Here is a 12,217-nt window from a genome sequence, read left to right on the forward strand (position 1 = left end):
GATTCCTGAGGCCCACTTCAGATCTGCTGAATCAGAATTTCTATGGGTGATGCTTAAGGATGGAATGTACCCAACCAAGTGATTTTTATGAATCCTGAAGTCTGAAAACAATGGTCTTGGAGAGCTGCTATGGGGTCACACACTCATCTCAGGTTCTACCAAACGTAGATACCATACATTGCATGGAGAGTGAATCTGTGTTCTGTTGGGGGAACGGAGATGGGAAGCATTGAGTCACAGCAGTCAACACCTGCTGATATGTTTTAGGGACTGATTATACCTGAGATTGCAAAATACCATCCATGAGCTTAATTTGCAGAGTGCAGAAAGATTAGTTTTTAAAGATTGGAAATGATGTGCCAACTTCATGATCAGAAGATTTCATACATACAAAAGCTGATTTCTGGCTTTCCTCGAAAATCTGGGAGATCTAGTAGCACTGAGCCTTTATCCTATTTGGCAACAATTGACCGTTTCTGAAGAACAGACACCACCTCTATATGAGGCCTGGGTGCCCCCATTACTACAGGTTCCCCTTTGCTTCTTATCTCTACAAATTTGAGACTGTGTCAGTGGTTCAAGAAAAATGGGAATGAGCACGTTTTTTGGTGGGTGTAAAAAATCTTCTTCATGCTTACTAGGTCAACTTTGTGATTGTCTTGCAAACACTTTGGCTCACCTTTCTCATGCTCACAATGGCTCACTTTATTCATGCCTGATGTGTGCTTGGTCCTAAAGACATTTGAGGTAGGACCCTGGACACTGACACCCAGCTCCCTCCCTTGGGCTATAACTGGAAGCTAAGAGAACACCATAAAACCAGAGACTATTAGCATCGGACTATGGAGTGCCATGTCATACCCCTACAGATGGAGAGATGGCAGCCCAGAAAGAGGAAGAGCCATTCTAGTGGTTACCCAGGAAGTGGGGTGTGGCCGGGGTGCCAGCCAGCCCTCCTCCAGAGCATCACCCAACACTTCCCCCTCTCCATCTACACCTGGCACTATTTGCCTCGATTTTTCTTATGTATGGTCATTCCATTTTTTTTTTCTGGGTGTTTACCATATTCCAAGTACAGCGCTAACCAAAGTGTTTTACAAACATTGTCTGATTTAATCGTTATTCCTGTTTGATGAATAAGAACACCGAGGTTTACAGTCACTTGGCTTATTAGTGGAAAAGGAGGGACCTGAATCCAGGTGCAGGTAGGTCAGGCCTTCTGCCCTGTGCTACCTCATACTGTAAACCAGCAGTGCTTCCAGGGGGACACCATGTCGTTCCCGGTCTATAGATGGTGGGAGCAAGAAGCTAAGTGGCTTGCCCGGGATCATGCAGCTGGCAATTGATACAGCTAGGACTGCAGGCTAGGTCTGACTCCAGGGCTTCTAAGCTGTGGTCTCATTCACTGCCCTTCTGCCTCTCCTGAAATCCCTGGAAATCTTCCAAGAGTTCATTTGCATTGCTTGGTCTGAGGATACTCAGCATCATATGGAAATGTGGGTGTATGGAGGGGGCCGGGTCCATTCAGTGGCACACTGAGCATATCTGTAACGGTTTTGTGATCCTGCAACATTTTGTGCCAAACACAGTGAGTGGCAGGCACAGCCTAAGACCCTCAGTGACTCCCGTGAACGGGGGATTTGAGTGTGCAGACAAGAAGGGGCTTCTCCACCACCACATAGTGAGAGCTAACTCTCAAAAGACTACAGAGCCCACACTCTGCAGAGCCCAAGCCAGAACACAGGGCCCAGATTTTTTTCTGCATCTCTGTTTCTCTCTCCAACACACGATGCTGGTTCCCTCCTATTCCAATTTAATCAGTAAAATGCTGCTCACTGCTGCAATGCCTTTCTGTTGTCTTTACCTGATTTTGTGAAACATGATGGCAGTGGCCTTGCATCTTTGTCTCACTTTGTGGAAGATGAGACAATGAGCCCTGATCATTCAGGATCTGATGGCCCAGAAAGAGTGGCCTTTGTAAGTGGTTTTGCCATCATGCTCCAAAGAACCCTCAGGTTTCCTGTAGCCACTTCTGAGATTTTGAAGATAATAACATCTTTGCCACCAAATTTAACTAAGGAACATGTTAATCACTCATTCAAAAATATATTTTATTGGGGTGCCTGGGTGGCTCTGTCAGTTGAGCATCTGCCTTTGGCTCAGGTCCTGAGATTGGGCCCTGCGTCGTCGGGTCCCTGCGACGTCGGGTCCCTGCTCAGGCGGGGAGTTTGTTTGTCCTTCTCCCTTTGCCCCTCCTCCTTCCTTGTGCTCTCTCTCTCTCTCTCTTTCTCAAATAAATAAATAAAATCTTAAAGAAAAAACCCAAAACGTCTTTTATATATTGGGGTTTAGACATCATTTAAAGAAAGAATTCTGCTACTAATAAAGCGAATCTCATTTTCTAAAATGTCATGGGCCATTAAGCTACAGGATACATCTGTTCAGAGATAGAAAGTAATCAGGGATCAAAGTCAAATATCCCAATAAAAAGAAGAAATCAAATCTTCACCTTGAGCTCACCAAGTACCTCGCTGAAAGATGATCCTGCCTTCCCAGCATCTCCTCCTCGGTCTGCTGGGACAATGACAGTGTTTCTTCTACCCCTGCTGGGCATGCATCGACCTGGCCTTTATTCACTACGGAACCCTAGCATGGCCAGCTATCCCTTGGCAAGAGGGTCTGAGCTTGCTGGTGGCTCTTACTACTCAGGCTGGCCTATAGGATTCTCTACTATTTCCACTCTGCTTCTAGAGCCCAGAATCTGCATATTCTGGCCCTGGGACCTGGAGGCCAGGGTTGCTGGGGAGAGGGTGCTGTGAAGTCTTCTGGAAGTACAACTATGGCTGATATTTCCTCCTCTATGAGTACAAGGGATTAGGAAGGTCCATTCACACAGGAACAAACTTGAGAAAGGCAAACAGATGGAGCAGATATACACTGAGGCCTGTTCTCCTCTGTCTCCTCAGAGCCTCCCCAGTGTAGGCAGGCAGGCGTGCACACACACAGAGTCAGATTCAAAGCTAGTTCAGTTGTAGTTCTTAGTAAAGTGGTTTAACTAGTCAGGTCAGATAGCCTGCTTGTCTGCCTCTCTCCAGCCAGACTTACCTCTGTCTTTTTCTATTGTAGGTAAATAACCATGCAGCCCTGCAGCCAGGCCTGGCCTCCCTAGCAGCTGGCCCAGCCATGGACCCCTCCCGGAGCTCATCTCCTCAATACCGTCAAGGCCAAACTCCATATCATCAGGTATTCAAGATCTCAGAAGTGTAGAGCTGGGCAGGATTGAGCCATCCTCTGCAAGCCTGTCATTTTTACATGTGGGAGAGGTGGGGGCCCAATATCTCAGGAGGAGGACATGGCACTTCTATCTTCCAAAGAGGCACACAGGATCTCTGCATCAAGCTGGAAGCCTGTCTTAAAATTCAGACTGCACAAATGCCAATCCTTGAGCTGCACCAGCCCCACACGCATGTTTTGTTTGGTCCATGCAGTGTGAACTACCACATATTGTTTTGTAATTTAAATTTAAATTTTTAAATGGGAAATTTCAGCACCCCCTCCCCAGCAAAGTTTAGATTTCTGATTTCTCTTGAAAAATTGGACATCTTGGACACCTAGATCACCATTCCCACGTGGCAGGAATCTGCTGAAAGTGAAGAGCCATTGTTCCTTTTAGGCTTAATTTATTTCTCTTTCCAGTTGAGCACCGGTGGGCATTTGTATCTGCAACCTCTGTCTGAACTAAAACAACAAAAGAATATTGATAATTGTTGATGTATAGTGAGTATCCTACTGGTAGTAGACACCATGCTAGGGACTTCCTGTATGTATGCTATCTACTTCTCACTAAAGCCTTGTGAGACTGATTTATTATAATTCTCCCATTTTACAGATGGAAAATAGAGGCTCACATGAGTTCAGAGATTTGTCGAAGGTCACACACATAAGAAGCAGCAGAGCCAGGGTTAGAAGTCAGATTTTCCCAACTCTCGAAACTATGCTGATTCCAAGGTGTGGGTAAACTCTGTTCCTGGAGAGAACTTTCATGAAGATAACCCTCAAAATTTCTACAACCCTTTCTATGTCTTTGGAGTTTGAGTCTCTGTTTCCAATAGCCAGAGGGATTTTGCTGCCTGCACGTCTGCAGGTATTCACCAGATGAGGAATGTGAGTGACAGACCGGAGTGGACTTTGCTCTAGTCTGCCTTCCAGACTCCCAACCGCTTCTGTTCCTCCTGACTTCTCTGCTCAAGGGGCTATCTCTCCCTTCCATGAGCCATGTGGGCACTTCGACTTCATCACTGACTCTCTTTGCTGTTCATGTTTTCAATCAACATCCAGCCATATACCAGGTCCTGTTCATACTTTCTCCACATTTCTGGTTTTAGACTTTTGCTTTCTGTCTTCTGCCGACCTCAAATCCACTCTTCAAGGCATTGCCACGTTAATCTTCTTGACACGTTGGTTAGATCCCATCATCCCCTCCTTATACTGGCCACCCACTGCCTGGGGAGGCAGGCTGTCCTTCTTTGGCATGGCCTTTGAGACCCTCTGCAAGGCTGAAGAAATTTCTCCAGGCATAGCTTTCTGCAATCCTCTTTATGTTTCCAGCCCTCCAGCCGAACCCAAATCTCAAATCTTCCCAGTGCTTTCCGTGTCTAGATGCTTGTCCTTTCTGTTTGGAATGCTCCGCTGTTCAGCCTTCCTTGTAGAATTCCACTCCATCTTTTAAGGTTGAGCTCAAAAGCCACTTCCAGGAAGGCTTCCCTGCACAAACTCTCCGCCTCTCAGTTCCTCAGTCATTTGTTTCACTGTTTGACAACTGTTTATGGGACATCTGCTATGTGCCAGGCACCATGGATACTCATTCAGGCATTCCTCCAACTTATGGCAAATCCTTCCTGAGTCCTTACTACATGGCAGGCACCATCCCTATATAAGTGATACAATACTCGCCGCCGGGACATAATATCCGTGCACGAGGAAAATAGAAAGCAGCTGAATCTGATTCACAAGACATGATCTAAACACGTAAAGAATGAACAGGGCCCACCAGACATCAAGGGGCACATGCTCCAGAGATGTGCAGGCCTAGCTGGACCAACCCAGGGGCAAAAGTTCAGGAACAGCCTCTGGCCATTCCGTGGCTCCTCTTGCATTCTGACTTCTTCTTTGATGTTGATCGACACTGTGGCTGCTGGGCCTCTTGTTTCACTCTCTCCCAGGGAAATGCAGCAGCCCCAAGAAGGATCTGCATCTGTGGATGCAGGAGCATCCCATGGCTGGACCCTGGACACTCTGTCCTTATGGCCACAGGTGGCACCGTCAGAGGAGGAAGTGCAGAGCTGGACCACAGGGGTGGGGAGTGGGGCACGAGGTTGTGCAGTCAACCAGAACAGAGTCTGCTGAGACGCATAAGGGTGGACCTTCTACAGTGAAGTCTGAAGTCTGCTGGTGAGATTGCAAGCTTTGGCAGAGAGTAGCTCAGGTGTGTTGGCAATGCTGCGGAAATCACAGGTAAATTGGCTGCCTGCTTCGTGCTCCACTCTCTCAAGTCCCAGCTGTAGGGCGTCTCATGCCACTCTCCTCTCTGATGCTGATCTCCTCTCTGATCTGATGAGGACTACCAGGGAATGTGTGCTCAGGCTCTGTGTGAAGGGTGCTATGTGGTTTTCTCATCTGAGGTTCATGCATAGTCCTTATCCTTATTTTGTTGGTGAGGACACTCAGGCGTGCACAAGGAAATTAACACAAGGGCACACCAAGCACACCGGAGTGTCAGAATTCAAACCCAATCAGACACCAGACTCCAGAGCCCCTGTGTTTAACCACATCAGAGCATAGCCAGCTCTCCTGTTAAAATTACACCTGACCCAAGGCCTTGTTCAAATATCACCTCTGCTGTGAAGTTTTCCTTGATTACCTTATCCACCCTTGCCTATGGCACACCAAACTCCGCTGAGCAGTAGTTGTCATTCATTCATTGCATGTTTATTGCATGTCCACTACCCCTTCTCTAAGGGAGCCCCCTGTTCAGTTAGGATCAAGGCAAATTATGCAATTAGAGCTGCTATGTTCCCACTTATGAAGTAGCTGCCATCACTTCCAAGGCCTGAGAAGTCGTAGGTCTTTTCCTGTGGTGTGATGGCCTGGGACCATCCAAGCCACTTAAGAATTTAGGTCAGACATATGGAGATTCAGCAAGCTGCAAAACAAGCAGGTGGAGAAGCAGCAGGGAGTTCCGCTAGGCAAAGCAGTTGCTGGAGGGACAGCATTTATAATTCTTGCCCCTCTGCTTGCAACCATCCCGCAGAGTTGAGTTTCTGAGTTTTCCCCCAGAGAACGTGATGATCTGCTTAAGCTGTGCTCTGCAGGATTCTGGTGTTGGGGGAGTTTGCCAAGTGTTTACGAAATCAATTTAAGCAAAGCCCTTCTTCTTTCCTCAGGGTGCTGTCATTCCAGCACCTCGGAGACTCCTCTGCTGGGATGTAGAGGGAGCCAGCGTCACGCTGTGCCAGGTCAAGTTCCCAGGCTGGGTCAGGCCCCGGAGAAGCCCATCCCATTCCACCCCACCAAGGGACCAAAAGGTACTTCCTTAGTCAATTAGAAGACATTGAGAAAGGAAGGTGGGGAGAAATTTTGCTGAAAAGAGCCACAGGCAAGCTATTTAGAAACTACAGTCCTTTTGCCCCATCCCTTCTCCAGAAAGCTCTGACAGGTTCTGGAGAGTGTGGTTCTCAGCGTTTACATGGAAGAGTTGGACCTTTGAGGATCACGGCAAATTTATATAATTTCTCCCCCCAAAAATCTCCCCTCTGCCACATGCAACTTAGTGGACAGTTTTAGGGTATTCAGGGGTTTCCCTGAAAGCCACCCATGAATCCCAAGTTTGGTGTCCCTATAGTGCTGTAAGCAAACAGGATGATTTAATTTAATTTTATTTTTTAAGATTTTATTTATTCATGAGACACACACACACACACACACACAGAGACAGAGAGAGACAGAGAGGCAGAGACATAGGCAGAGGGAGAAGTAGGCTTCATGCAGGAAGCTCGATGTGGGACTGCGATCCCGGGACTCCAGGATCACGCCCTGAGCCGAAGGCAGACGCTTAACCGCTGAGCCACCCAGGGATCCCAAACAGGATGATTTTAGGAAGTGTGTGGAGAAAAAAATTTAAAATTTCAACCCCTGAGTATTTACTTGAATATGTATGCAAATCATAATTAACACATTAAATCTGCGGTCTTCTAGATGTTTGGGGGATGAAGCTAACCTTAAAAAAATTGAAGACAATTTTAAACAGAGCATTAAGTAAATGGGCAGTGGTTCTGGGAGCCAGAGCTGGAGAAAAGGCTGGAAGGTGCTGAACACAGTGGACGTTTTGAATGCACAGTCCTGGTTCATGGAATCTCCAATCTGATTTGACACTTTTACCATGGACGAGGCACTCAGGGCCCAGCAGGTTTAACTGTCCTACCTGAGTGCTTGGTGTAGTCAGAAGCAGATTCAAGGAAGTCCCCAATGCAGCAGATTCACAGGCCAGGGCTTTTTTCCATAGCCCCATTTGTTTTCTTATTTTCTACCCATTCGGATTTAACCTCAGAGGGTAAAAGGCAGTCCACCTGAGTTCATTCAGGGAGCAGAGTAACCTCAAGTAGCCAGTTAGAGCACTGTCATTTTACAAGGGCTTTTATAAGTATTTTCTTAGACTCTTCTCACTGTTTATACTTATAAATGAAAAAAATGTTTCAAGATGCTTGTCATTCCTCCCACATTGTCCCAGGTTTGCCTGTATAGAGTCTCAGGAAATGATCTGATGTCTTCCCCCGGGGGTTTATTCTATTTAGCTAGAGTCATAAGACAGAATCATTTTTGTATGTTATGAGGCTTCTTTCCATTTGGATTGACATTGTGCTTGCTGGTCTGGTTGCCAGGTTGAAAACTAATGGTGTATCATATAAAGAACTTTCTTTAACTCTGCCCAGGTCAGCCCCACCAGCCCCTGCGGGGAGCATTGTTCTGACTTCTGAATGCATTCCTTTAAGAGGGACATGGACCTAGGGGAGTGTGGCCAGAAAAAGGTACAGGACAGGTAGGAGACTGGGGTTGAATCAGAGTAGCGACAGCTGAAGGAACTGGCATTGGCTGGCTTGCCCACAGAAGACTCCAGGGCCCCCGTCCAAGGTCATTACCTGCAGATCTTTAAAAGCATTATTGTAGGGCAGCGCAGGGCAGCACAGGGCAAGCGGACCCCACTGCAGGTCAGCGGGCAATGCAGCGGGCAGGCTGAACAGAGGGGGTGGGTGGGCACTTGGTGAAAGCAAAGAGCGACAGGCAACAGCTCCAGGTGATTGTTCTCATGTAGGAATGCAGGCTAGAAACCTGAATGTATTTTTTTAAAGATTTTATTTATTTTTTTATTTTAGAGAGAGAGAGAGAAAGAGAGAGAGAAAGAGCAACTAGTGGGGAGGGGCAGAGGGAGAGAGCAAGGGAGAAGCAGACTCCTTGCTGAGCAGGAAGCCCGATGCCATGTGGGGGCTCAATCCCCAGAGCCTGAGATCATGACCTAAGCCCGAGGCAGATGCTTAACCAACTGAGCCACTGAGGTGCCTTGAAACCTAAATTTTTTTTTTAAGATTTTATTTATTTATTAGAGACACAGAGAATGAGATAGAGATAGAGAGAGAGAGACAGAGACAGAGACAGAGACACAGGCAGAGGGAGAAGCAGGCTCCATGCAGGGAGCCCGACGTGGGACTCGATCCCGGGTCTCCAGGATCATGCCCCAGGCTGAAGGCGGTGCTAAACCGCTGAGCCACTGGGGCTGCCCAAAACCTAAATTTTTATATGAAATCTGATTTTCAAACGGTGGCCATATATCTCGAAAACATCTGAGAACACTGTGTGGCCAAAGAAAACACAACTATGAGTCAGATCGGATCTGTAGACTATGTTGTAACTTCTGCCTCTGTGATCATGAGGTTATTTCAGGGCTCCTGGTTGTTGATCCAGTGCTTATGCCCAAGCTTGGACTCCCCTTTTTGGGGGGAGCCAGCTCCTGTGGCATGGTCCCATGCTCAGCACTCAGGGTGCACATGGACTTAGGACAGCATTTTCATTCCTCTCTAGGACAGAGTGGAAAGCCCTAAGAGTTGGAAGACTCCTTCTGGAGTGGAGGGAGGGTCAGTCTATGCTGGGGAACATGGAGGAGGCGCATGGTCTCTGGAAATATGGCTAGAGAGGCAGGATATCCGAGTCCTCATGACACTTTTGCCAACCCCTTGCCTGTGTGTCCTAGAACACATGCCTTCTCCCAGTCTATTTCTTTCTCTACCTAAGGAGGGATGGGATTGGATGGTGTTCTGTAATTTTATGATGGTCACGCCTCCCAACCCTCAACCTACCCCTCGAGGACTTCCAAGTCCCTATATCCTGTGTCCCTTTCTAGGTTTCCACCAACCCTAAGAAACCCTTCTGCAGAGCCAACCTGGAAGCCTGCCTGCTTCCTGCCACCTTAGGGTTCTCTCTGCTTGTAATAGCTTCCTGTTTTCTCTACCTGCCACCCCCTGTTCATCCACTTCCTGGGCAAGGGCCTCCAGAACCCAGTCTCTTCCCCATTCGTATGTGCCTTTCCATCAGAGCACTCATCATGGTTGCACCAGACATTTATTTGTGTGATGATCAGATCAATATCTCACTGGGTTAGATTATCCTGATGGTCTCTTCTAATGCTCATATTCAGTGATTCTGGGACAATCAGCCTGTGAAGGGCAGAGCCAGAGCAGTTCTGAATCTTTTTTTCTGTCCCATGCACCTCAGAGATTTCAACACCCACCTAGTGTGAACTGGCAATGGGATTCAGAAACATTCACATAAAGATGAAGAGCACATTTTCTCTGCCACTTGTTACTTGTGTGACTTTTTAGACAAGCCACAGTGCACCTCAGTTTTCTCATCTGTAACACAGAAACAATGATGCTGTTCTACAGGTTCCTGTGAGGTATAAGTGATCTAAATCACTTAGCTACTGTGTCGGGTGCAGAAGAAACATGCCATACATGAAAGCCATGAGTATAGTTTCAAATCCCAGGTCAGAGCCATCCTTACGGTATAGATCCCAGCTGGACTTTTGAATATTTGCTCTCTTCACTAATTAGCATCCCCTTGTCTACCAGAGGACCAAGGGAGACATGAGCTAAATCATGGTTCTCAGCTTGGGGAGATTTTCCTCCAGGGGACGTTTTGCAATGCCTGGAAACAATTCTGGTTGTCACAGTGGTGGGCAGGAAGGTCCTATTGGCATCGAGTGGGTAGGGGTCAGAGAGGCTGCTAAACATTCTACGATGCACAGGGCAGCCCCCATTACAGAGAATTACCTGGTATGAAGTGTCAACAATGGACTAAATGGTAACCAAGGTACACAGACTACAATGAAATAAAAAAAATTAGTGAGGTTTTACATACATATAAATTATACAGCCATATATACGTATACACACATATATGTCTATATTTACTGTATGCATCTGGGCTATATTCTACACTGTATGCGTGTGTACATACCATGCCCTATGTCTTAAAGCCCTAGCGCTTACAGTACTGAGAGCCAGCACAAAGACAAAGCCATGGCACAGACTCTCAACAACGAGCCAAACTGACTCACCCACCGGAGGCTGATTTTACTGGAATGAGAAATTAAACATTTGATCTACGCACAACTTTTTAGGAAAGTAAAGCTTCAGGGAAGCTGGGGTGTCCCTGGTGTCCTATAGAGCGTGATCACGAAGCATGCCATACATTCACGCCCACACCCTCTTCCTGCCTAAACTTTCCAGTACCCAGCAACTCTTGAGGAAAGTGAGAGGCTGAGAGGTCGCAGGCAACAGCAAAATGGTGGGGGGTTGCCCTTTGTGCTGGGCCATGAACTGGCCAGGCCACCAACGTTGACTCACTTTCCCCTCTTTGGCTTTAAGCCTCTCGTGGGTGAAAGGAGGGTGCAGATGAAATGACCTTGTAAATATTCTTTTTGTCTGCACAGTAAGGGAAGAATTCAATTCCCTCATGGAGGGCCTAGTCTCCCAGACCCTGTGCTTGGAAGTAAATCCAAAAAGCTGGGAACAATAGCTCAGGAATTACAGAATAAGACAAACCGAGGCTGGAAATCCTATCGCCTTCTCTTACTTCTGTATAACCCTTGGAAAGTTACTTAAATAACAAGAGCTACTTATCTCAATGTCTGATACAAGGTTCAAGAAGATATCGTTTGAACAGTCTCTAACACAGGGTAAGTACTTGATAAATAGAAGTTTCTATATCATTATTATTAATCATTATTATTAGGTATTGGGTGATGGCAGTAGTGTGATTGAGAAATGGTGTTTATACTGAAAGATTTTACAATCTACCAAGAGAACCTGAGAAGTGGCATAGAAAATGATGAAATGGTAAATAGAAGCGTGACCACTGAGATGTGAGGTAGGGTTTACATTTAAGAAAGAGATATTCATTCTAACTAGAGAGATCAAGAAAGACCTTGGTTGTTGGAAAAGGCACAGAGGGGGTTGGGAGCGTTCTAGAATATGCTAGAAAATTCCATCATCTAAACTGTTGTCTGGATTCTAAATGCCATCATCTTTTCTTTCCTGGTCACAGTGAAATGGGTCAAGTAAGTTCTCTCTGTGGTCCACAAGCTGTCTGCGGAACTGATGGATTCCACAAATACTTTATGATCTGCTTGCTCCTTCTGTCCGAAAGAACTGGAAAGAAAGAAGGGGGGAAAAAACCCAAACACCAAATACATTCCATGTCCAAAAGGAGTATTTGGTGGCAGGATGCAAGTGTACAGATAAGGGCAGGGGCGAGGGTGGGTCACAGACAGAGAAGAGCAGGACCGTTGGCGGTGCCTCTTCTAACCGGGATTTACAGGGAGTGTTTGAAGAGTGAATGCCTTCCCCTTCAGCCTGCGGTTGCTCTGGGAGGCTCACGTGCACGCTGAGCGTGGTGCCCCCCGACACCCAGGGCTGTCAGGGAACAAAGTGACTTCCATAGGAAGAGGGGGCGGTGGGCATGAGGCCTGGAGGCCAAGGCTTGGAAGCAGGTCCCACACTGCGAGACAGAGCCACAGGGTTGTGTCACAGCCCGGCCTCCCAGCGAGGGGGTGGGACGAGAAGCCCTGCCCCTGCTGCCAGCAGCCCCGGGAGGTCCTAGCTGACCC

The sequence above is a fragment of the Canis lupus genome, chromosome 4, assembly GCF_048164855.1.
Source record: "Canis lupus baileyi chromosome 4, mCanLup2.hap1, whole genome shotgun sequence".
Lineage (NCBI taxonomy): Eukaryota > Metazoa > Chordata > Mammalia > Carnivora > Canidae > Canis > Canis lupus.